Below are 26,022 nucleotides of genomic sequence, written 5' to 3' on the forward strand. Positions count from 1 at the left end.
CTCTGGAGAGCAATTTGAAATGAAACCCAGGAAAATTTGATAGGTCACAGTACTGTGAAATTAATAACAACGACTACTACTACTACTTACCTCTTTCCGGGACAGTATCTTTATACAGCAACCTTGATAGCGGTCCTGGATAGCTCGAGTGGCGAAAGTGCCTAGAACACACAGTGCGGTTCTTCAGCTGCTTCGGAGGAAGCTGCCGCAAGCATTCGACCCCCCACAACGTCCAACCACTCTCTGCAAATATCCGGTCTACCAACAGGGAAATGATGAAATAAGATTCCCTGTTGCTGGCCTTCTTTGCTATCTGTGTAAATGCCACAGATCTGACACGTTTCGTGCATGGTCTGAGACATGAAAGGAAATAGAAGAAAGTAATAAAGGACACTGTATCAGTTTATATTTTTACTGCTAATTTCAATACCCTCAAAATGATAGTGGATTATCATAAATAATATAACATTACATCAACAGAATTTTAAGGTGTCTGTTTCAAGTAGACTTATGTAACCACCATGCAAAAAGGTAATAAAACAGCGACAGCCAAAAAGAAATTTTTGGGAACATGAGCAGCTATCAATCATCAACTTAATAACTACTTAACCTCCTGCGGCCTACTATCCTTTTAATAGGATTTTGTTTAAAAAATAGAATGGAATATCCCGCAAACAATATTCAAACGTTAAATAAAATAAATAGCAAATTTAGGACTAGGCGAATATGATTCAATTTATCCGAAAGTCATTTGCCTTGGTGTGGTATATTTTCATGTTCTGGCCTCAGGAGATTAGTAAAACAAGAACCATAAGGATGCTTACCTCAAATATCTTGTACTTTTTCTTCAAACACAAAAACGAAGATAACAGATAAATGCATACAAATCAAAGTGAAGCAAAGTGTCTCACAAACGTGGTCGTCCCACGTGGTCCAAGTTGTCAAACTCAAATTGACCAATAGCAATCGGGAGATATTTCTACCAATAGGAGCTGCCGTATTCGTCACGAGGGCTTACGGTGAGTGACGTGAAGTACAACAGCGCGCCCCCGCGAGTGCAGGGCTAAAGTATTCAGTCTGAGCTGGGCCCTCGGAAGGGTAGGACCTATGCGGGTGACATACCCATGACTGGGTGCAATGTCCCGCTAAGTCTGGCTCAAGGAGGATATGTAAGAGAGAAGGAACCTCTCCGGGTGAAAAAGGGAATACCAAAGCAGGTCCATAAGTCTTAAGGAGTGTTATGCCATGGAAGGAGGGATCAACTGACGGAATTTTACGATCCAATTATTCGTACACTAGGGGAAATAAAATCGTCCGGCTTTTATACATATATACATGCATTTTCATTATAGTCCGTTATGCCTTCCATCGTTCAGTCTGCAAGCCTCTGTGAATTTACTATACGTCGCGACAATCCTCTATTTGCAACTAGTGCCGTGACCTCATTTAATTCTATACCTCTTATCTTTAAATCGTTAGAAACTGAGTAAAACCAAATACTTTAATACACCAATACCGGACAGCTCTATCTCAAGAGCATTGAGTCGAGTGCGAACAGCGATGGTGGTGACATCTAGCGTGTTGGTGTGAACTGCATACTCGTCTATGCTACAGTTGAGAGGAATGCACTACACTCATTGGAAATATTTTTGTTAAAATATTTTAATAATCATAATAATTAAGAATGAAATTTTAAAATGAAATGCCTCTTTCACAAACCTCCAAACGAGCATTATGTTAGCCGTGCCTTTCGCTATGTCTTGAAAATTAAAAGCAGCATTTGTTTGAGGATCCACCCATCCTCTGGGGGAAATATTTAACAACTACCTACTCTCTCCAGTTTTTTCTGGCCTGGCGAAGGACTTTGTATGGACTTAGCCTAGTTTTGCGGCCGGATGCCTTTCCTACCACCAATCGTATGTGGAGGGATATATATTCACTACCTCGTGTTTCTGTAGTTGTTTCTCGTGTGACATGTTGTATATATTTGAAGATGCGTATGAATACGAACACAAACCCGTAGCCCCCGATCTACAAGGAAGAAGTGTTCAGAATTTCCTAAAGTCTCTTTCACAAATTTAAGCATGAAGAATTACCATACACACGTATTAATTAGTTGGACTGGTGCTCAAGCCTATGCCTGTACTGAAACAATTGTCTTACCCGCTTCTGTGCTGTAGTGGTTCATGTCATTAGCTAATACCCCCGGAGGCCCGGGTTCGATTCCCGGCTCTGCCACGAAAATGAAAAGTGGTACGAGGGCTGGAACGGGGTCCTCTCAGCCTCGGGAGGTCAACTGAATAGAGGTGGGTTCGATTCCCACCTCAGCCATCCTGGAAGTGGCCATCCTTCTCCAGGCAAATGCCGGGATGGTAGCTAACTTAAGGCCACGGCCGCTTCCTTCCCTCTTCCTTGTCTATCCCTTCCAATCTCCCTATGCCCCCGCAAAACCCCAGTTCAGCATAGCAGGTGAGACCGCCTGGGCGAGGTACTGGCCACCCTCCCCAGTTGTATCCCACGACCCAGAGTCTGAAGCTCCAGGACACTGCCCTTGAGACGGTAGAGGTGGGATCCATGGCTGAGTCCGAGGGAAAATCCGACCCTGGAGGGTAAAACAATAAAGAAGAAGAAGAATTTTCTTACGCCGGGCTGAGTGGCTCAGACGGTTGATGCGATGGCCTTCTGATCCAAATTTGGCAGGTTCGATCCTGGCTCAGTCCGGTGGTATTTGAAGGTGCTCAAATACGTCAGCCTCGTGCAGGTAGATTTACTGGCATGTAAAAGAATTCTTGCGGGACTATATTCCGGCACCTCTGCGCCTCCGAAAACCGTAAAAGTACTTACTGGGACGTAAAGAAAATTATTATTATTATTATTATTATTATTATTATTATTATTATTATTATTATTATTATTATTATTATTTTCTTACAGTAAAAAAAATGACTGGATTCGAAACTCATGGCCTTCAATTTTCAATTTCAAGACTACCGCGATAACCATTACGCTACAGGCCCACAAGTTTTCGATTGTGAAATTTATGGTACTGTTTAACAATGTCGACCCTCAAGTTTGAGTATACTAGAGTTCCATATATGTTAATATTATTGCTTTTACATGCCACTAACATTTCAGTAGAGTATTTGATTGATTTTCTTAATAAAAGGGTCATAGAATGTAACCTCAACACAGATGCGAGGTCATTACTTTTTTAATACTTGCTGTCCTTATCAGTTCCCATGCCCATTAGCTTGTGGGTAATTTGTTCAGCGCATTACACTTTTCTTGGAATATAACTGCAATGTAAGATTATTTAGTGACAAACACTGATACATTATAAACAACACGGCAGTGCGCCAAGAATCATACAGATGACAATATGTTATTGAAGAGTTGATCACACCAAGCCATGTAGACAGCAGCACTATCGACTTTCTCACTGAAAACAGCAAGCTGTCCGGTATTATCATATTAAAGTATTTGGTAAAACCACTATCATCTTGGTCTCCCACTACTCCTCTTACCCTCCATAATAGCGACTATTATTCTCCTAGGTAACCTATCCTGCTCCATTCGTCGCACATGTCCCCTCCACCAAAGACGATTTACGCGTACAGTTTCATCTATCGAGTTCATTCCTAAATTAGCCGTTATCTGCTTGTTCCGTGTACTCTCCTGCCACTGTTCCCACCTGTTTGTAAAATCAATAATTCTCGCTACTTTCATGTCTTGTACTTCTAACTTATAAATAAGATATCCTGAGTCCGCCCAACTTTCGCTCTCGTAAAGCAAAGATGGTCTGGAAACACACCGATGTAAAGACAGATTCGTCCAGGAGCTAACTTCCTTTTTACAGAACACTGTTGATCGCAACAGCCAGCTCACTGCATTAACTTTACTACACCTTGATTCAATCTCACTTACTATATTACCATCCTGGGGGAACAAAAAAAAAAAACTTAAAATTATCTACCTCTTCCAGCTTTGTATCACCAATCTGACATTCAATTCTGTTGACTTTCTTACCTACTGACATCAATTTAGACGTGGAGAGGCTAATTGTCACACCATACTCATTGCACATATTTTCAAGTTCCAACACTTTAGACAGCAGGCTTTCGGCACAATCACAATCTGCCATTAAGACGAAGACGTCAGTAGAGGCCAGGCTGCTTACTACATTTCCACCTGCCTGAATCTCTCCCTGCCAATTTATACCTTTCAGCAGATGACACACGTAAATTACGAAGAGCTAATGAGAAAGATTACAGCCTTGTCTAACCCCTGTAAGCATCCAGAACCAAGAACTCATTCTACCATCAATTCTCACTGCTGCCCAATTGTTATCATAAATGCCTTTTATTGATTCTAATAATCTACCCTCAATTACATAGCCCCTCAGTATGGTGAACATCTTTTCCAAACGTTACCCTCTCATATACTTTCGCTAGATCTACGAAACATAAGCTGTCTATTTATCTCGTAACATTTTTCAATTACCAGGCGCTTACCGTACTGAAAGTCGGATCCTGACAGCTCCTCTGTGGTCTGTAACCACACTGGTTTTCATCCAACTTCCTCTCAACAATTGATCACACCCTCCCTTCCAAGATGCCAGTGAAAAACTTTGCCTGGTATAGTAATCAATAAGATACCTCGATAGTTGTTGCACTTCTTCCTGTTCCCTTGCTTATAGATAGGTGCAATTAATGCATGTGTCCAAACTGAAGGTACCTCACCAACACTCGGTTCTAATCTTAGGTACTACCGGTATTCTATGAAGCAATTTCATCCCTGCCTTGCCGCTATACTTCACTATATCAGGTCTAATTTCACCTATCCCTGCTGCTTTATGACAATGGAGTTTATTTACCTCCTTTCCACTTCCTCAAGCGTAATTTCACCACATCATTTTCTTCCTCCCCATGAGCTTGGTTGTTCGCGACACCACCAGGAAGATTTCCTTTTACGTTGAGACGATTTTCAAAATATTCCCTTCACCTGTCCTGTGGTTCCCTGGGATCTATTATGAGTTCACCTGAATTAACCAAAACACTGCTCATTTCCTTTTTCCTTCATTTCCCAAGATTATGTATTTCTGCCCAGAAAGGTTTCTCTGATGCTTTAAATAGCCTTTCTAGGTGATTACCAAAATCTTCCCACGACTTCATTTTGGATTCAACGACTATTTCTTTCGCTCTGTTTCATTCTTCTGCGTACAATTCAATGTCTGCATTGGCCCTTGCTTGGAGCCATTTCTGATAAGCCTTCTTTTTACGTTTAGAAGCTGCTGTCACCTCATGATTCCACCAAGATGTTCGCCTTTGCCCATCTTTACACACAGTCGTTCCAAGTCATTCCCTTGTTGTTTCTACTACAGCATCCCTGTATACCACATATTCCCTTTCTATACCAGTAATCTGCTTACTGTCCACTGTTCGAAACTTGTCACTAATAATATCCATGTAGGCCTACTTCTGTCTTAATTCCTCGTCCTGGAGATTTTCTACACTTATCCCTTTGCAGACAGATTTCACTTTCTCTGTCCTAGGCCATTGAGATACTCGTACTTACTACAGATCAGACCGTGCTCTGTATAACAGAAAAGTCACCTAAAACTCGTACATTCCTAACAGACTTCCTGAATTTGAAGTCGGTTAATATATAGTCTACTTTATGAAACTGGTACCCCTAGCATTCCACGTGTAGCGGTGAGTAGCCTTATGCTTGAAGAATGTAGTCGTAACTCCTAAACACATACCAGCACAGAAGTCCAGCAAACGCTTCCCTTTTCCATTAGCTTCCATGTCTTCCCCATATTTACCAATCGCCCCTTCGAATACTTCAGTTCTCTTTCCAACTCTCGCATTGGTATCGCCCATCAGCACTATCCTATCTTTGCTGTTGACCCTGACTGCGATGTCACTCAATGTTTCATAAAACTTGTCAACTTCATCCTCATCTCCACCCTCACATGGTGAATAAATTGAGACAATTCTCGTCCTAATTCCTCCAACTGCCTAATCTACCCACAACGTTCGCTCATTTACGTGCCTAACAGAAACTACGCTGCGTACAATAGTATTCCTGATAAACTGTCCTACCCGATACTCTGACTTTCACCTTTTTAACACAAATCAAGTATACTGTATAGTCTCCTCTCTCTTCCTCGTTATTTCTTCTTACCCTTAATTTCACTTACACCTAGTACATCCAGATGCATCCTGTTTTCTGACTCAGCCTGTTCTACTTTCATTTTCCGCGGCTCCCCATCGAATTCCATTTTTTTCTTACAAAGTTGTTTCCAAGGAGAACCTCGCCTGTCAAGTGAGAGTGGGTCACCATTACTCCCATAGGTCCGAGGCTTTCTTAAAACGTACTGAACTTGGTAAATCCATGAAGCAGGATGTCCCCGTACTTACACATAGTCCTGGTGAGCATTTTTCCTCTAACGGGTTAGGGACCACCGGTGGATTGTGTAGTCCTAGCCGCATGAGCGAATGAAGGGCCATTATACAGAATATCTCTGAGGACCCACTCCTGTTCCGTAGCAACTGGTATCCCGACACTCAGGACCACTTACTAGGCCACTCAGCTGTTGCCCTCGGTTCACGAACTAGAACGTGACTACAGCAACGTACACCATGAACCATCTAATATTATTATTCCGGAAATATCGTGCATCACAGAGGTGTAAGAAGGTGTTGTGCTGAATGGATGGACAAGGAATTGACAAGAGCATAATTTAATGCCCAAAATTTTGAAATTGTATTCCTTCCGTCTTGTTCTCTTATTTAAAATTTGGTAAATAGAAGATCTAAAAAAAGCAATAACAATATAAAAATGAACTCGTTAGTTCCAACAACAACGACATAAAGTCCAAAATCAGGTACGAAAGTAGAGAGAATTATCAGGATGATAATATACGATGGATGAGTATTATTAGCTCTGAAACAGTTATACTATTTTATAAGAGAAGGTTTGCTCCATTAACTTCCATAGCCTAAGAGTCTGAGCTCCAAACTCAGAGGCATAACTTTCTTATAGCGCAGAATGTTATACAATGGCAATCTTCAAATCAGGTATTTACAGTCACTTCCGCTCTATTTTTTTTTTCGGAAACATAAACAGGGGCGATGAGTGCCCATAATAAATGGCTATGATGTAAAAAGGTAAAGGTTGATAAAGATCGGGGGAAAACAAAATCCATGAGGGCGAAAAACCTGCGCTCCTTGTAGAAAACTCTTAAAACCTTAAGTGGGCTTATGGCCCCAACATACAGAGGCTAAGCGTATTGTGCGCCGGGGAGACTAGATGATAAACATTAAATACCAAAATCTGTTAATAATTTTAGAGGATAAGAAACTTTAGTCACCCCATACCGAGGTGAACGGTAGTCAACAGAAGTAATCACTCTTGTCCCCTTATATTATGTATTTCCCAGTAGGGAATAAAACAGATTACTTATATTGGCGAAATTTTTTACATTTAAACAGCAGAGTTTAGTAATGTACATGAAATAAAAGAGTTTTATATCATTTCATATGTTAAGAAAATTCTGCCATTACCTTGAGTAGCTGGGCCTTTGAACGCCGACTGCGTCCTCTGCCACTTTAGTATACGCCGTACACAATAAACTGGAGCCATGATTATGACAATACAGCCTTAAAGCGCTCAGCTTTTATAGTATCTGGAGGGGAAGTTCCAGAACTCTTTACAGATAGGCTGGATGCTTGTACACACACCAAAACAAAATTTATTTGGCTAGAGAAAGTATACACAAATTATCTTTAATCCCGGCGGGGAGGACAATTAGGCCGATGGTAGAGACATCTAATAGATGAAAATCCAAGTGTATTGCATAACATTAATTCAAGTTCAATTAGATAGATATCCTTATAGAAGGCACGCAGTCTGACTGGACGGTGAAGGTGCACCCCCGGTACCCTAAGGTTTTGCCACGGTATGAACAGCTTTGAAATCTTGAATCTTGCCGTACATAATTTTTGATAAAACATATATAAGTTGGAGTATCACTTGATAGAGAGGCCTTTCATGTTTAGTTGTTGAAGTAAAGTGGTTTAGATAGTGTTTGCGAAGTAGTAGAAGTTCTGGGTGTTGCTCCCAGAGTCGACGCAAGAGCGGCCGCCGATGACGATGTCAGGATGCGGTCCTCCGGACCCCAAAGGTACCCTGAGATATCATCCTCCTGTATATTTTGAGGAGCAACCAAGGCGATGGTCACAAAATACCAAGTAGCATTGTTCGGGCCAAATATAGAGTGGGCGGTTGGAGTTCAGCATCAAAGCCACTCCAGAGGATGATATTCCCAAAGGAGTCTGTTTGGACGTAGTCTCGGCCGGAACGAGGCGGGTCCATACCCCGCGCCGGCATCTCTCGCTCATTGACACGAAGTGGCCTCAGGTGAAAATATGGCACTGTAGTATTGATTTTTGGGGCAACTGTAACTTACTCACAGAGAGTGTTACATGTGGTGCAGGTACGGTTGGCGACTTTGGGGGAATAGTGTACGGAGTTTCTGACACAGGTTTGGAGGCAGGGTCCTTAGTGGCAGAATAATAATGAGATCATTGAAGGGAAGGTAAAAAAAAGGATTTGAACAAAAAATGAAATTTAAGTTATGATGTTACTTAAATACATACAATATTTCACAGCCAACAGGGGCAGCAAGACTCCTTATTCTAACTTGATTATATAAAACTTAAACTAATAAGATGCTAAGGAAGGAAATATAATTAAATCAACATCATCCCTTGGTGGCATATACTGAAGAAGCAAATGCCTTTACACAGGTTTTACTTGACACAGGTGTAGCTCGAAAATCTTTTCATTTCATTGACAGGAGTAAGGAAATCAAGCCTAATGCAGGGTTAATGAAATCTGAGGGCAAGCTTGCCCGCGGAAACAAAGTTTTTAACCATTACCTGATCTCCAATTTTTTACTTGGTGGATCTTTGTCCACGGTCATACCTCATTTTTACTCTCCGGTGAGAGGCCTTAAGATTATTTCTAGCTTTTCCCTGTAAATCTCGGATATTCTCTGGATCTATTGTCTGTGGCAAAATCTCATTGGTCGACTACGAGTTTGACAAATGAGTATTTGGGACAAACTTAAACATAAGAGCAATTGGAGAAACTTGTGCTACTTATGAATGGCTGAGTTAAATGCTAATGATAACCAGTGTAAGGAAGTGTCCCTTTAGGAATGATCTTCGTGGTGAAAAGCAATAAGGGCAGGTCGAGGATTATGATTAACCCAATCAGCTAGGGATGGTTGTGGGTGGTGCGCAGATGTCGTGACATGCTAGATAGAGAGATCGAAACAGAACATACGAAATCAATTACAGGGGAACGGCTTAGCGTTATCAGGAACAACATATTGACAGGGTCCAAAAGACGACAAAACAGAACTGAGACAAGAAATAGTAAACTGAGTAGTGCCAAGCCTAGTCGGAAACAGCCATAAAAACCGAGTAAAACCACCCACAACACACAAGAATGAATTTAATCCCATTCCCTTTATATTGGGGAAGGGTGTGATGTAATCCATGTACAATCGCTCCATAGGGCGAGATGCTTGGTGTGAGGACAATAGTCTTTAATTATCTGACAACGTGGGCTTGCTAATCAAACAAGACTTACATGCCTTAACCAGTTCCCTAATCTCGCCATCCATGCTCTTCCAGATAAACGTCCCTCTTATCTTCTCTCTGGTTTTATAGATGAATAGATTTCCCCTAATGCGATCTCATGGTAATACTTCAAAATCATATGTACTAGCACTGCTGGAACGACAATTTTTGTCTTCTGATCGTGCCTCGAAGGGCCACACAGATCTCCATTCCTTAAAACATAAGAGACGACATGTTCCCCAGAAGAAAGGGTTTCCATAATAGGAGCATGCACCGTGTCTCCACGCTGGCATTTGGCTATATCGTCAAATAACAAAGAGGCATTAGTCAAAAGTGCACTTATGCAATTGGTTTGAAAATAGAAGGGGAACGTGCTTCCTCCGGATCAACAGAATTAGAATCGCCGGAAAACATTCGGCTTAAGCCACTGCGACTTCGTTCTCCGACACTCGAATGTGTAGCACGTCAAACTGAAAAGCTGAAACCCTAGTCGCCCAACGGGTGATGCGTCCGGTACAACGCGGCCTAGGAAAAATCCAGCTCAGAGCCTGATCGTCGGTCTCTAATTAAAATTTAACGTGCTCAAGGTAGAGGCGGAATTTTTCGAAGGCAAATCAGACGGCCAGTCTTTTCAACTCATATATAGAGTACTTGGTCTCTTGAGGTGACAATGTTCCAGGCGCATTGTTAGTTGGGCGCTTTCCGATTTCATATTCCTGAAGAAGAACCGCCGCACCGCAGATAAAGCGGTGTCTGTCTGTAAAGTTAACTTCTTGGAGAAATCTGGCATTGCCGAGACCGGGGCGTTCCACAGAGCTGATTTCAGATCCTCAAACGCAGCTTGCTGTGATGTCCCCAATTCAAACTGGGCACCTTTCCTGCGGAGAAAGTTTAGGGGTGCCTTCCTACTAGCAACGATTAGGAATTCACCATGCTGATGAATCTGGCAACACATTTAGCATTTTTAGGAGGCTCGAATCTACGGATTGCGTGAGTTCTGAAATGATCGACCGAAACTCCAGAAGGTGACACAGTTGTGGGAAACCAGTAATATGTGTTCTTTGTGTTGTTTACTTCCTTGAACCTGGTTATGTACTCTTTGGAAATGGAGGACTCGGGGAGTGTGTAAAAAGAAAATGGTGTGATTGTTTGTGGTTTGTAGATGTCTGGAGAATTAAATCTCGTGTGAAAGTATGTTCTGTGTTTTGAACTGTGTTTACATGTATAGATGACGTTCTGTAGTTTTTTAATGTTGGTGCAAGGATCTGTGACACGGGTAGTGCGCGAGTGTCTAACCCAACATTTAATTTGGTGACCCCGACGTGATAAGTATAACTGTACGTGGCACAATGGAGAATTTGTGTAAGAAACGGAAACCTGTGAGGATATCATTCACGAAAACCTCCCGACTTTTATTAGATGAGCTAAATAAAGACGCGATAAATGACGAAGATGTTAGGTTAATGTCCGTAAAATTGGAACGGTTATTTCAAGAACTTTCGATGTTAGATGAGCAAATACTGGACTTGGTTTTGCAAGAAGAAGGCAGTGATAAGAAATATGAAGATGAGTATACCAATATTGAAGAATATAGGGATAAAATGGACGCTGTGAGATTCAAAATAGAAGCACACACTCAGAGGTTAGGTGTAACCCAAGAAAATGATAGGTTTGAGATGGCATGTTCTGTTGAGTCACATAAAAAGAAGATGAAATTACCAAAAATTGAGTTGGTTAAATTTAGCGGTGACATGAAGGACTGGCTTTCTTTTTGGAGTCAGTTTCGCAGAATTCATGAAGATGAAGACATAGCAGCGGAAGACAAATTCCAGTACCTAATCCAGGCGACAGTTCCAGGAACAAGAGCACGAGAGATCATCGACAGCTATCCACCGACTGCAGAAAACTATCAGAAGGCAGTGGACGGACTGACTGAAAGATTTGGTAAGAAGGAGTTGCTGACAGAGTTCTACATCAGAGAGCTCCTAGGTTTGGTCATAAAAAATGCCACCAGTGTGAAAGGTAAGGAACATACTTTACAACTGTACGATAAACTTGAGTGTTACTTAAGAGCGCTGGAATCCATTGAAGTAACCTTTGACAAGCATGCGGCAATTTTGTTTCCACTTGTTGAATCAAGCATTCCAGAGGAGCTTTTGAGAATCTGGATGAGGAGTAGTTCAAGTGTGACTCAGGCAAGTGATTACAGTGAAAAATTGAAGATGTTGCTAGAATTTCTAAAGGCTGAGGTGGAAGGAGAGGAGAGGATAATGTTAGCTAAAACTGGGTTTAAATTGACTCACAGATCAGGTAAAACTTCCAATGAAAGAAAAGATTCAGAGGATGAAAGTGTACCTACTGCATATAATCTGTTGACTAGTGAAAAACAGAATACACGATCAAATGTTTGTGTATTTTGTGAGAAGTTTCATGAGAGTAAGGAGTGTTTTAAAGCCCAAAGGATGTCTCTTAGGGAAAAGACAGACATGTTAAAATCTAAACGGGCTTGTTTCACATGTTTAAAACCCGGACACAGGTCTGTAAGGTGTAAATCCTCACTAAAATGTTTGATATGTGGGAAAAAACATTATCCGATAATGTGTTCTGATCTGCCTAGAAATAACGATAAACCAATATTGTCAGAAGAAAATAGAAGGGAAAACACGAGTGTCGTTGGTGCAAACCACTGTTGTTCTCCAAACGTCCTGTTGCAGACTCTAATGGTAGTTATCACAGCTAAGGGTGGTCAACGTGTGATAAGGGCGATAATAGATACTGGATCCCAGCGTTCCTATATTCTAAAGAAGACTGCTCTGGAAATGGCTTGTTCTTGTGTTGGATCTGAGAATCTCATACAAGTTCTGTTTGGGGGAATCTCGTCGCAAAGACAAGTACACAAGAGATATCGAGTATCACTTCAGAGCATGACAGGAAATTATTCATGTGAGATTGAAGCCTTAGATCAAGTTTCTATATGTGGTTCAATTCCTCGCATTAATCAAAGTGCTTGCCTGCAAGAATTAAAAGAGAAGGGCATTGCAGTCTCTGACACTGGAGCTGGTCATCCTACTATTGAAATTTTAATTGGAGCTGATTATGCAGGAAGCTTATTCACGGGAAATATGGTAAGACTACAGTGTGGCTTAGTGGCACAAGAAACTCGTCTTGGCTGGGTGATAATGGGATCAACAAAAATTACAGGGCATGGTAACATGGCTAACCTGGTAACATCCTTACTAACACATAGTGAAGATCTGGCAAGACTCTGGATGTTAGATGTGCTCGGGATTACAGATCCAGCAGACAGGAAAAACAGAGAGGAGGTGGAGTTAGCAGTTCTGAATCATTTCAAGAGAACAGTCGCTGTTAACAAAGATGGTAGATATGAAGTCTGCCTACCCTGGTGTGAAAGAAGAGAGGATCTTGAGAATAACAGAATGGTGGCAGAGAAAAGACTTGCATCGATGACTTCAAAACTTGTCTCCGAGAACAGATACGAAGAATATCATTCAGTACTACAAGACTGGCTAAAAGAAAATATAATTGAAGAAGTTGATTATGACATTGGAAACAAGCAGGGATACTTTATGCCTCATCGTGGAGTTTTCAAGAGTGATTCAACTACAACGTGCCGACCCGTGTTTGATGCTTCCAGTAAACAAGGAGGAAAGCTGTCCCTAAATGACTGTTTGGAGAAAGGCCCCAACTTGCTGGAACTTCTACCATCCATCCTGCTGCGATTTTGAGAAAGAGAAATAGGAGTAGTGTCAGATATAAAGAAGGCATTTCTGCAAATCTCTGTGAACGAAGTGGACCGTAATTATCTGAAATTCCTTTGGTGGGATGATTATGCGACTAGGAAGATTAAGATTTTTCGCCACTGTCGTGTGGTATTTGGTGTAAATTGCAGCCCGTTCATTCTAGGAGCTGTTATAGAGCATCATCTTGATAACTGTCCTGCTGGGTACCGTGAAACTGCAGAAAAACTCAAGCATTCATTTTATGTGGACAACTGTGTTGCTTCAGTCAGTTCGGAAGAAGAATTAAACTCTTTCATACAAGAGGCTTCTCGTTTGATGGCCACGGCAAAGTTTGAGTTAAGAGGTTGGGCGAGTACTGCACTAAATGAAAGCGATGTGATTCAAGAAACCATACCGGTACTCGGATTGCTATGGAACAGAACAACTGATAGCCTGTCTTGTGTAGGGAAAATACAAAATATAGAGCCACCTGTAACAAGAAGAAAGATTTTGTCTGTCTGTCAGGCAGTATCTGATCCTGTAGGGTATACATGTCCTGTCACTGTTGTACCGAAAATACTATTGCAGGAAAGTTGGAAAGAGAAGACAAGCTGGGATGCTGAGGTCTCGGAAGATCTGCAAAGAAACTTCGAGAGGTGGTTAGAAGAATTGCATTGTTTGGCTGATGTTGAAATTCCTAGACGATTTACTTCAAGCAGCGATCGAACATCATACACTTTACATGTCTTCTGTGATGCTAGTGCTTCAGCCTATGCAGCTGTTGTATTTTTAAGAAGTGAAAGTAACTGTGGGATGACAGTGCAGTTGTTACTAGCGAAGTCACGAGTTGCACCGGTGAAGAAAGTAACTATGCCTAGACTAGAATTGTTATCTTGCTGCATTGGTGTCCGACTGCTAGTCACTGTCAAGAACAGTTTAGGTCTCCTGGAGACTCCTCAATATTGTTGGACTGATTCGACTATTGTATTGAGTTGGATTAGGAGGGATGGAAAATGGGGAACCTTCGTAGAGAATAGAATAAAGGAGATACTAAACTTCACACAAAGGAATGAGTGGAACCACGTTCCTGGGAAACAAAATCCTGCTGACTTCCCGTCGCGAGGATGTTCGGCTAAAGAACTCTTAGAATCTGCCTGGTGGGAGGGACCAGCATGGCTAAGGCTACCTGAGGAGGAATGGCCTAGTAATATGGCTGTGGACATAGAGTCCTCTTGTCAGGAAGAGGAGAAAGGGGTAGTGATGACAGTTGGTAGTACTACCTCATGGTTTCTGGAGTACTTTTCGAAGTATACCAAGATAGTGAGGATGGTGGCATGGATATTCAGATTTGTGAAGAATAGTGCAAAAGAAAGAAATGAAAGGTATAAAGGAAAGTTAACAGTGCAAGAGATAGAAAGGGCTGAAAAGAAACTTATACAACTGGTACAAGAGGAAACGTTCACCAAAGAAAGCGTTTCTAGTTTGAAATCTCTGTGTGTCTTCAAGGATGCAGAAGGAATCCTGTGGGTGAAGACGAAAATTGTGGAAAGGAAGGACGATGATAACTTCAAATGTCCCGTTGTCTTACCAAACAAGCATAAACTAGTTCAGCTTTTGATTCAGGAGGAACATGAAAGACTGCTTTATAGTGGAACTCATATACTACTAGCTCACTTGCGCCAGAGATACTGGATACTGAAAGGTCGAAGAACTGTTAGAAATGTGATTGCAACGTGCAAGAAATGCAGACGACATGAAGCCAAACGTATGGTTCCAGAAGTGCAGTGCCCTCTTCCAGAAGATAGAGTGAAGGACGCATCGGTGTTTGAAGTTGTGGGAACAGACCTTGCAGGTCCACTAATACTCAAGGGAGGACAGAAGTCGTGGATTGTACTATTCACTTGTGCCGTGTATAGGGCAGTTCATCTAGAACTAATAACCACTCTGTCAACAAATGGATTTATTATGAGTCTTCGTAGGTTCATTGCGCGAAGAGGAAGGCCAAAGATAATTTACAGCGACAATGGAAGCAACTATGTTGGGAGTAATAACCTGCTCAGATCCATTGACTGGAGCAAGATAGAAGAAGATGCCTCGTTGCTACGAATCCAGTGGAAGTTCAACCCTCCAACCGCTGCCTGGTGGGGAGGTTGGTGGGAACGGATCATCCAAACAATCAAAAGAGCCCTTCGTCGTGTGCTGGGAAGAGCGTCTCTAAACGACGAAGAACTACTGAGTATAATATGTGACTGCGAGGCTCTGATAAACTCTCGACCTCTCACTTACATGTCAGAAAATCCTCAAGATTTGAGTCCAATCACGCCTAGTATGTTTCTACAAGACCTGCCTAATGTGAGTACTCCTGATTTGGACTTGATAGATGAGAAATGTTTAACAAAAAGGATGAAATATATCCAGCAACTACGTCAGGACTTGAGGAAACGATTCAGGGATGAATATCTGGGCCAGCTTGTACACTGTCATCAGAAGTCAAGTGGTTAAACTACAAAAATCAAGGAAGGGGACATTATGCTCGTTGGTTGCGACCAGAAAAGACGGATCGAGTGGCCTATTGCCAAGGTGCTTGAGGTATATCCTGGAAGAGATGGTGTGGTACGAGTGGTACGGTTGAAGACTTCTTCTGGTGAACTTACCCGCCCTTTACAGAGACTCTACTTGTTGGAGGGATCCTCACCTTCAGATGTTAGTCCTGTCATTGATGTTGATGACAGAGACCGACAACCTTTAATGTCTCCACTGAGGGAGGTACAGGTGACGAGAAGCGGAAGGAGAGTAAAATTTCCTGAGAAACTGAACCTTTGAGCCTAGTTGATTGTTGCTTCGTGCGACAATCAAGGGGGGAGGATGTGGGAAACCAGTAATATGTGTTCTTTGTGTTGTTTACTTCCTTGAACCTGGTTATGTACTCTTTGGAAATGGAGGACTCGGGGAGTGTGTAAAAAGAAAATGGTGTGATTGTTTGTGGTTTGTAGATGTCTGGAGAATTAAATCTCGTGTGAAAGTATGTTCTGTGTTTTGAACTGTGTTTACATGTATAGATGACGTTCTGTAGGTTTTTAATGTTGGTGCAAGGATCTGTGACACGGGTAGTGCGCGAGTGTCTAACCCAACAACAGTATGGCCCAAGAAGGACATGGATGGTTTAGCAAAAGGTACCTTTGACAACTTGATCGTCAATCCAGCTTTACACAAGTGTTTAGAGCTTTCTCTAGACGAGCGAAGTGTTCTTCAAAGGTCTCGGAGAAAACAACATCATCCAGATAATGGTACAGATAATTAAATTTAATATTGGAGAAGATGCTAACTAGCAGCCTATTAAAAACCGCCACGTCCCCAGGGAGCCTGAAAGGCATCCCGTTGTATTCATACAAGTTCCATTCACTAGCGAAACCAGTCAGATATTTCGATTCTTCCACCAGAGGTATCTGGTTATAGGTTTGGTTAAAATCTAATATGGTGAAGAACATGGCCTTACGTTTGAAAATATAAGAACAGTCACGTCCGTAGGGAGCCAGAAAGGCACCCGGTTGTATTCATGCAGGTTCAATTCACTAGCGATAGCAGTCAGATATTTCGATTCTTCCACCAGAGGTATCTGCTTTTAGGCTTGGTTAAGATCTAAGATGGTGAAGAACATAGCCTTACGAAACCAAGAAAGACACGAATGCAAGTCGGGAAGGGGTGCTGATTATAGAATTATCTTACGATTTAATGCCCTCTAATCAAGCCGCCTTGAGGTTTCTGAACCAGAAAAATGGGTGAATAATACGCCTACTTGGAGGGTCGAATGATACCATACCTCAGCATTTGGTCAATGATTTCCTTGAGGGACTTTGTTTCAGGTGGAGATAGCCTGTACAGAGGAAATCTTAGACGGACCGAATCCGGAAACTCGATTTTGTATTCAAGTAAGTCAGTCACACCAAGATTTTCCGAAAAACGTAGGAAAATGACTGACATAATTTACGAATGCAATTAGCCTGTTCCTCAGGTAGATGGCTAACGTCTAACGACATCTCACTCCCGGTAGACGAAATAACAGATGATGTTACAGAATTACATTTTAAATGAGGTATATGGAATTTAATCCTAAATTTGAATGTGCAGGAGTTACTTTGAAAATCGAGCACGATACCGGAATATGACATAGGCTATGACAGATTTTTACCGACAAATAACATAAAATTAGATGTAAATTTAGAAATACGAAGTTTCACCTGAGTAAATCTTAAAATTTCTAGTGGGCAAGAGTTAGCGAAAACACATCTTACAGAAGGAGAAACTTATTCAGGAAATTTACAACTAAGCTTTAATTTTGAATACCATTCTTCCGAAACAATAGAGTGAACACTTCCGGAATCTAAGAGGGCAGTAACATGTTCATTGCCTATTTCAATTTTAAGGAATGGAACAAAATCTGAAGTTTCGGAGGCAATCTTGAGGCACTATTTTGGACCTTCAAAGATGGTCTTAGGCGTTCTTCCCTCTTTAGAAGATATGATTTCCGATTTAAACTGGCTGGGCCTTGAGGTGCAGATAGTGGCGCGGACTCAGTCGAGCACCCTAGTCATTTTCTATTGCTGTGGTTAGCAAAGGTAAAACCAGAAGTAGGACAAGAAGATATACTATTTGACAAGTTACAGTTCTTAGCCTGGTGTGTGAATGGCCCGCATTTGGAACAACCTTGAGAAGACGATCCTCTTCCGTACTGACTTTTAATGGGACAGCATAGTCCCCATTTGTACCCGCAGACCCTGACATTAATTTATTAACTTTATTAGACAGTTCATAAATATGTTGAGCCAAGGAGTTTGGCATATTTTAGTGCTCATCTCTGATTTTAAGAGGAAATAGATCCCCTACACTATTACAGAAATTAAAGAGTATAGCCTGAACACGTTTAAGCTGGTTTGCTTTCCGGGTTGAACCGTATTGTCGTTTTTTGTACATTACATACAGTTTGCTGACGTTTCGAGTACATCGCAGTATTCTTTGTCAGGGCGACTGAAATACCCCTACTCGATCCGAGGTAACCAGTCTCCCAGGCAGCAATCCCACTACAAAGGGTGGTTCCTGACCTTGATCTATATATCCTAGCATTTCTGGCTGACGTAAGCAGTGAAAAAAAAAGAGATCTACATCATTCGGAATTCTTTCATCCGCACGAAGAAAATGCTTTCTAGAGCGGATATGAACTCATCATCATCATCAACATCCTAAACCATCTCCAGTTTCCCGGGTGTGGTATATGTACCATGTGCATTGTACCATTCCTCCTCCACCAACTTGTTGCAATCATGACCTCTCAGCAATACATCGTTCTTAACTGAATCTATCCATTTCCTTCGTGGCCTTCCCACTGGTCGTCTTCCTTACTTTTCTGCCAAATTCCTTCCTTGCAGTTCTGTTAACTGGCATCCTCTTCATATGGCCAAACCACTTCAGTCTTGATATCTGAATCTTATTGAGGAGAAAATCATCTATTCCTACTTCTTCTCGGATTTTCTCATTCCTAACCTTGTCTTTCCTGGTTTTATGGATCACAGTGCGTAGAAGTTTCATTTCAGCTCCCTGGAGTTTGTAATTATCTCTATTGGTCAGTGTTGTGGTTTCGAGACTGCATGTAAGAATTGGTGTATAATAGGACTTGTACAACGTAATTTTTTTTTTCATAGGTATTTGCTCATCCCACAGCATGTGTCTTACCTGGTGGAAAAATTGTGTTGCCTTATTGATTCGATTGTTCACCTCTTGTTTTGCTAGGTTGTCATTTGATAGAACGCTACCCAAAAAGAGCGGAACTGAACTAAGCTAACTAATTAAGGAATATTACAATGTAATTAACATGCAGATAATTATGATAACCACACCTGATGATTTATTGTTTGTATAAAAGTTCTAGTCTTCTCTCTTTAGCTCTTGTGTACTGCTCTGTTTCTTTCTTATTAAACTCCGGGATGTTTCCCAAGGCTGAACAGAGCCATCTTCTCATAGTGTTTCTCAGAAAAATGTCAACCCCATTTTGAGTTGAAGAACGACGTTAACTTTCAACAGTTGGCATGTGCATGGTGACGGTTTTATTCACAGCATTGACGCATTACCAGAAAGTTATTCCGAATGAAGAAGCCTTAACAACGTTTTAGCACCGGCAGCCACTCGCAGACCTGGTCTTGAATATAGAACTTGCAATTCTGTTTTCAGTTTTTGTTCATTGAGAGAAGGGTAAGCTTGAAGAGTGACTAAAAAGTGATGTTCAGGGAATGTCACGCTATACTGCTCAATATTGCTAAAAAGAAATAGCTTTGGCGAACTCAGATGACTAGAAAATTGAACATTACTGCAATAATTTGCACAATAACATCACGAAATTCAATAGCAGGTGTACGATTATATGCCGATCCTACCTCGTTCCTACATCTTTGTTTGTTAAAGGGTTCGCTTGCAGTCTCGTCGTATTTATAATCTCTGTGCATTGCTCTTTGTATCGAGATATCGATTATAGGAAATACCTTAGCATTGTTGATTTTAGAGCGGTGTGAAAATTATTAGAATAATTTGAAAATTTTGTATAAAATCACTTTTATTCATTGATATTTTTCTTCCAATTGAAATTAATCACATATTTAGTATTTGGTATGCATTCTCTTTGATTATATGGCAGATTCAGTGCGATATGGCATGCTTTCTACATTTGTTTTGCAGGAATCTTTGATTTGCTTATCATAGTGCCATTTATTAATAAGTGTCTCTATGATATTTATCTTTGTTGTAATGCTGTTTTTCTTCAGTTTTCATTTCACAATGGCCCAGAGATTCTCAATGGGGTTTACATCTGGACTACTGCAGGCCAAGAAAGTGCTTTTACTTTGTTTCCACTCAAAAGCTTCGTCACAGACTTCGCTTTATGGCAAGGAGCAACATCGTGTATGAATACAAAGTCACCATTGGGAATCCACTCTCTCGTTTGCGTCAATAATCTTCTTTCAAGTACTGTTTTGTTTTGAGGCTGGTTCATCGTACCCTCTACAATATACAGACGTCCTATACCATGAACTGACGTAACACTCCAGACCATAACCTGGATGGGATGCTTGGGGCAAGAACTCTTCATCAGTGCTTCTCCTCACGTACTCACTACTTTCGCCTGTTATTGCAAACACTGGTTCGTCGGAAAAGCATGCCTGGAAAATTAAAAACATATCTAATACCATACACACATCAGTATATGAAAATTAAATGAATAAGTTTCTTGCAAGGGGAATTTCATTCATTTGTGTTAAATTTGGAATTTTCTTACTTCAGGATATCGTATCATAATTCAGGTTCATTGACTGGTATTATTATAAGTAACCAATTATAATTTTATAATACCTTGCTCCAGTCATCTCCGAATCGTTCACTCACGTCTTTTGCCCACGCTTCATCCAGGTGTCAGCGCAAGACACACACAAGCCAGTAACGGGAACATCTGATTCAGTTGTTTCCAAATCACTGTTTAGGTTCACAGCTTCCTGCACTGATGATGTCAGATTATCCTCACATTACTTCTCTTTGTATGAGTCTACCTTGCAGCTGGGGGTGGCATGTTCATAATTCCACAAAACAAGCTGGTATCTTCCCTTCCAATACCTGAACATCTCATTCCATAGCACAATCTCAGGTTGCTTCATAAGTCCAGTTATTCACTTCAGACGTTCTAGAAGCAATATAAAACTGACAGCTGTCACAATACAAATATAACGTACAGACTACACCAACCCTCTCTTCGTCATCATATAACTTCAAATCTCGCGCACAACAGTTAGCACATGCACAAGCTGAACGAATAACTTCTCGGAGAATCCTCAAATCTATGAACCTAAACCCACTTGAGGATTTATCTTCCATCTTGTATTCATCGAACGAAATGCCTCAATCAATATTCGTCTCAGCAGCACTGGATATCTTGAACGAAGTACTGCGGATACTGGTATCCTGTTCTGTGCCTTGCCCTGATACATTCGATTTCTTTTTCGTAAACCGAGAAGAACTGTCCTTTTTTTTTACTTTCTTCAAAACTCCTACGTTCACCTCAAGGCATACTCTTACTTTGAATAACATACAACTAACAAAATTAGCAATTGGTAAATCGGATATGAAACCACAGCAACACATATAGATAAATACGCTGTCAACAAAGGAACCTGAAGAATGCGGCGGCCATACTTTTCCACAGCTTTATTGATGACAGGTCTCCATGGAAGAAAGACAAACACGTGGAAATTCTCCGTAAGAGTAATGAAAAAACTCGTCCTACAGAGTTGGGCGTGGCAGTATACAAGCAGTTACAGATACTCATTTTTCTCATATTTACAGATGGCATTTTTTATTAAAATCCTGACATGTTAAGGTATATTATGAGCAAATAAAAATTGGCTATTTTTACTCATTTTTACGTATGTTCCCCCTTAAAAGGTGTTTTATGGGTATCATAGGTAGTTTCAGACAGTATAGTACATCATCTGTGTCAAGACACATACAAAATGTAGTTACTAAGGAGACACTCTAATATCAAAATAAAGCTACACTAGAGGGTTCGGTCAAAGCTTTAAGAGTATTATGTCAGCAGATTGGAAAAATGGAACAATACCCACTGGCTGGAAACGATCCATCATCTACGTTCCTATACCAAAAAAAGGCGTTCTGTTGGACTGCACAAACTACAGTACGCTTGTCCTAATATCACATGCTAGTAAGATGTTGTTAAGGATTATGCAACGAAGATTAGAACTTTAATTGTCTAAACCTCGAGCTCGTTTTAGGATAGATATCATTAATAATATGCGTTGGATGGTAGAGGGAGCACAGGAGTTGGTCATCAGAAGGCCTTTTATAGTGTAAATCACAGGACCATGAGGGATGTCCTTAGACGGATTAACATCTCTCTGTTTTGGATCCCAACTACCGATTTAAATTCACACTCTTGACTTAGTTATATGGTTCTCCTAGTACTGATATACATTTTACGTGGACTTTTTCTGACCGTAATTTGGCAGGTGCGATCCTAGCTCAGTCAGGTGGTATTTGAAAGTGTTCAAATACGTCATCCCCAAGCTTGTAGATTTACGAGCAGGTAAATGTGCTCTTGCGGGACTAACTTCCGGCACCTCGGCGTCTTCGAAAACTGTACAAGTAGAGTAGTTAGTGGTACGTAAAGCCAATAACAAAAATATTCAATACTATTGTTGAAATTGTACTTTTTCTGTTCTTCTGGGTTTATTTTATCTTACTGTATATTATTTACTTCTCATTGGCAACGGTGAGGTTTGGACTCGTGGTTCCTTCTTATAGTTAACCCCAGGAATACTAACGGGGGGTACATTGTGCCCACCACCTAATATTGATTGCTCTGTTTCTTTTGACATTTGATATTAAAAGGCTGTAAAATGTATTCATTGTTACCAACTCCGAATGGTGTATTTGGTTTGCTCATTTTTACCGTCTGAAGGCGGCGTAGTCATTCAAACATGAGTGAGCAAGAAGTAACCCCTTCGCTTAATTAGTATTGGCAGGATTCATAGCGTTGTTGGCCACTCACAGTAAAACTGAAATAGTTTCTTTCTTGACTGCTACTAGACATTACTAACTGAATAGTTCTGTGTGTACTCCAAGAGCATTGCACCTGATGGATGGATGCTGGAATACTCTCCGAGATAGCTAATTCGTCTGAAGATGACGACATTGATATTACTGTTAGTGAAAACGAAGAAGGAACTGAGAATATATATATATGTATTAAAAAAAGCGAGCTGGATTACCATCATGCAAGAGATACACAGATAAACCCAGTTTCAAAACTGTTATCTGCCAGACGCGTAGAAATGATTCATCAGACTGAATGTAGAACATTGAAAATATTTGCACTTTAACAATAGCTCAGTCAGCTGTTTATTTATGGGGTTGACAGCTGATAATGTTACCAAGTTGAAATATATTTCTTTAGTTGATTGTAAGGAATGTGAAATAAGTTGGTAAATATCTCCAATAATAAACATCAGAGATTCACAGGAACTTGACTTTAAGTGCTCGTCACAAAGCGCACTCCCGTTGGTATACAATGACATTAAAAATAGGGTTGATATTAATACGGTTAAAATTGAAAGTCACGCAGATAACAATAGAACAACAGTGGAAGCTATTGGATGAGGGTGACAGTGGGTTGAGTGAGAAGACGTATGCATAGAGCGGAACTTTATTTCACACATCACAGGAAAACTAGAATCTAGCTTTGAATTGTTGATGCTAGTAAAATAAATTTTAATTTATCTTCTGGGAAAATAAATTGTTAGATGATGCAAATATCTGTGAGTTTTCCGCAAATGTGTAGTAAAGCTGGAAATATGGTCATAATAATTATAACACCAGCTGCGCGGCGGAAATACTTGATGCGAGTCCCTCGACCTCTTGACGCGAGTGTAACGTCCAGCCGTCAGAGCAAATGAACACTATGACTACCTCGAGGAAGAACATCTATACTATACACTCTTATGCCTTTCAGCGTTCCGTCTGCAAGACTTGTGAAGTTACTAAACGCCTCAAGAATAATCTATATTCAACTATCCCTCAGACCTCGTTTATTTCCATATTCTTATCCTTAAAACTGATTCTGACCATCGTCTTCTGTGTTTCCCTCTACGTCACTTACCTTCCACAACTACTTCATTATTCTCCTAGACAACCTACCTTCCTCCGCTCGCTTCACATGACCTCTCCAAAGAAGCCGGTTCACGTGTACCGCTTCATTTATCGTGTTCATTCGTTACTCAGTCATTGTTCCCACGTGTTTCTAGCAGCTATTTCTAACAGCAAACAGAGTGGTACACAGATAGACTTCTTTCTTACAGAACACTCTGGCTGCGCGGTTAGAGTCACACACCTGTCAACACCACTGTCGGCAGCCCTGAAGCTGGTTTTCCGTGGTTTCCCATTTTGATACCAGGCAAACGCTGGGGCGCTTCCTTCCCTCTGCTGTCCCGTCGTCATAAGACTTATCTGTGTCGTAAAGCAAATTGTAAATTAAATAAAACACACACTGCGAGCTTCACACTTACTGTGCTACCATCCTGGGAGAATACACATCCTAAATAGCTGAAGTGATCTACCTGTTCCAGATTTGTATCACCAACTTCAGATTACATTCTCTTAGGTTTCTGGATACTCACTGCATTAGCTTTGCTGTACCAATCACACTTACTGTGCTACCATCCTGGGAGAATACACATCCTAAATAGCTGAAGTGATCTACCTGTTCCAGATTTCTATCACCAACTTCAGATTCAAAAATTCTCTAAGGTTTCTGGATACTCACTGCATCTATTTTCAAATTACTACTAGGCCACCATATCTCAGTGTTAGAGCAACCAACGCGAAGTTTCTAGATCCCGGGCTTCAGCAGAGTCTGCCAAACTGCTTACTGAATCCCTCCCTGTCACTTCTTACTTTCCAGTAGTTTATCCATTAAAAGTAGGAATAACAAACAGCTTTGTCTAATTCCTGAAACTCCTTGAACAAAGAACTCATTTCGCTCTCCGTACCCCAACTGTCATCATAAATGCCTTTGATTGCTCAATTATAGTATATATATTATTTGTTTTACGCCGCACATAAACTCAGATAAGTCTTATGGCTTCGCTGCGATAGGAGAGGCCTACGAGAAGGAAGGAATCTTCCGTGGCCTTCATTAAGGTACAGCCATCTTTAGGGCTGCCAACAGTGGGGTTCGAACCCACTATCTTCCGGATGCAAGCTCACAGCTGCGCGCCCCTAACCATACAGCCAACTCACCCGACAATTATAGCATATTATATTATGTTATATTATAAGAATAATTTAGTGTGGCTACTTCTAGCCTGGTGCAACCCTTGTAAGGCAGACCCTCCGATGAAGGTGGGCGGCATCTGCCATATGTAGACTACTGCATTATATTGTGGTAGAGGATAGTGTTAGGTGTAGTGTGTGAGTTGCAGGGATGTTGGGGAGACCACAAACACTGGAATTAACCAATGAAGGTTAAAATCCCGACCCGGCCGGGAATCGAGCCCGGGACCCTCTGAACCGAAAACCAGTATGCTGACCATTCAGCCAACGAGTCGGATAGGCCTTCGAGTAGGAGCAGATGCATAAAAACAGCGAATTTTTTTCACTCGGTGACAAATTCTTTCTTTCTTAATCAGTTTACCCCACAGGGTTGGTTTATTCCTCGGACTCAGCGAAGGATCCCACATCTACCGCTTCAAGAGCAGAGTCCTGGATCGTGAGACTTTGGGTCAAGGATAAACTGGGAAGGAGGACAAGTACCTCGTCCAGGTTGCCTCACAAAAGTTCAAATAAAGCGTATAGGAATGTTTTGAGATATTAGAGAGCTATCGGCTGTCCTGAAAATACTTTACTGCAGTTTCCTATTTTACTTGCAGGCAAACAGCCGATTCCTTCCAACTCCTCACCCAGTTCCATTTCGTCTTCATTTTTCTAGAAAAATGTTCAAATGTTGAGGATTTTTCCTTCATTAAAATAGTTTACACCTGTTCAAGCAATTTTGCTAATGGGCCTTATTTTTTCAAAATTTAACG

Source organism: Anabrus simplex, chromosome X (assembly GCF_040414725.1).
Source record: "Anabrus simplex isolate iqAnaSimp1 chromosome X, ASM4041472v1, whole genome shotgun sequence".
NCBI lineage: Eukaryota > Metazoa > Arthropoda > Insecta > Orthoptera > Tettigoniidae > Anabrus > Anabrus simplex.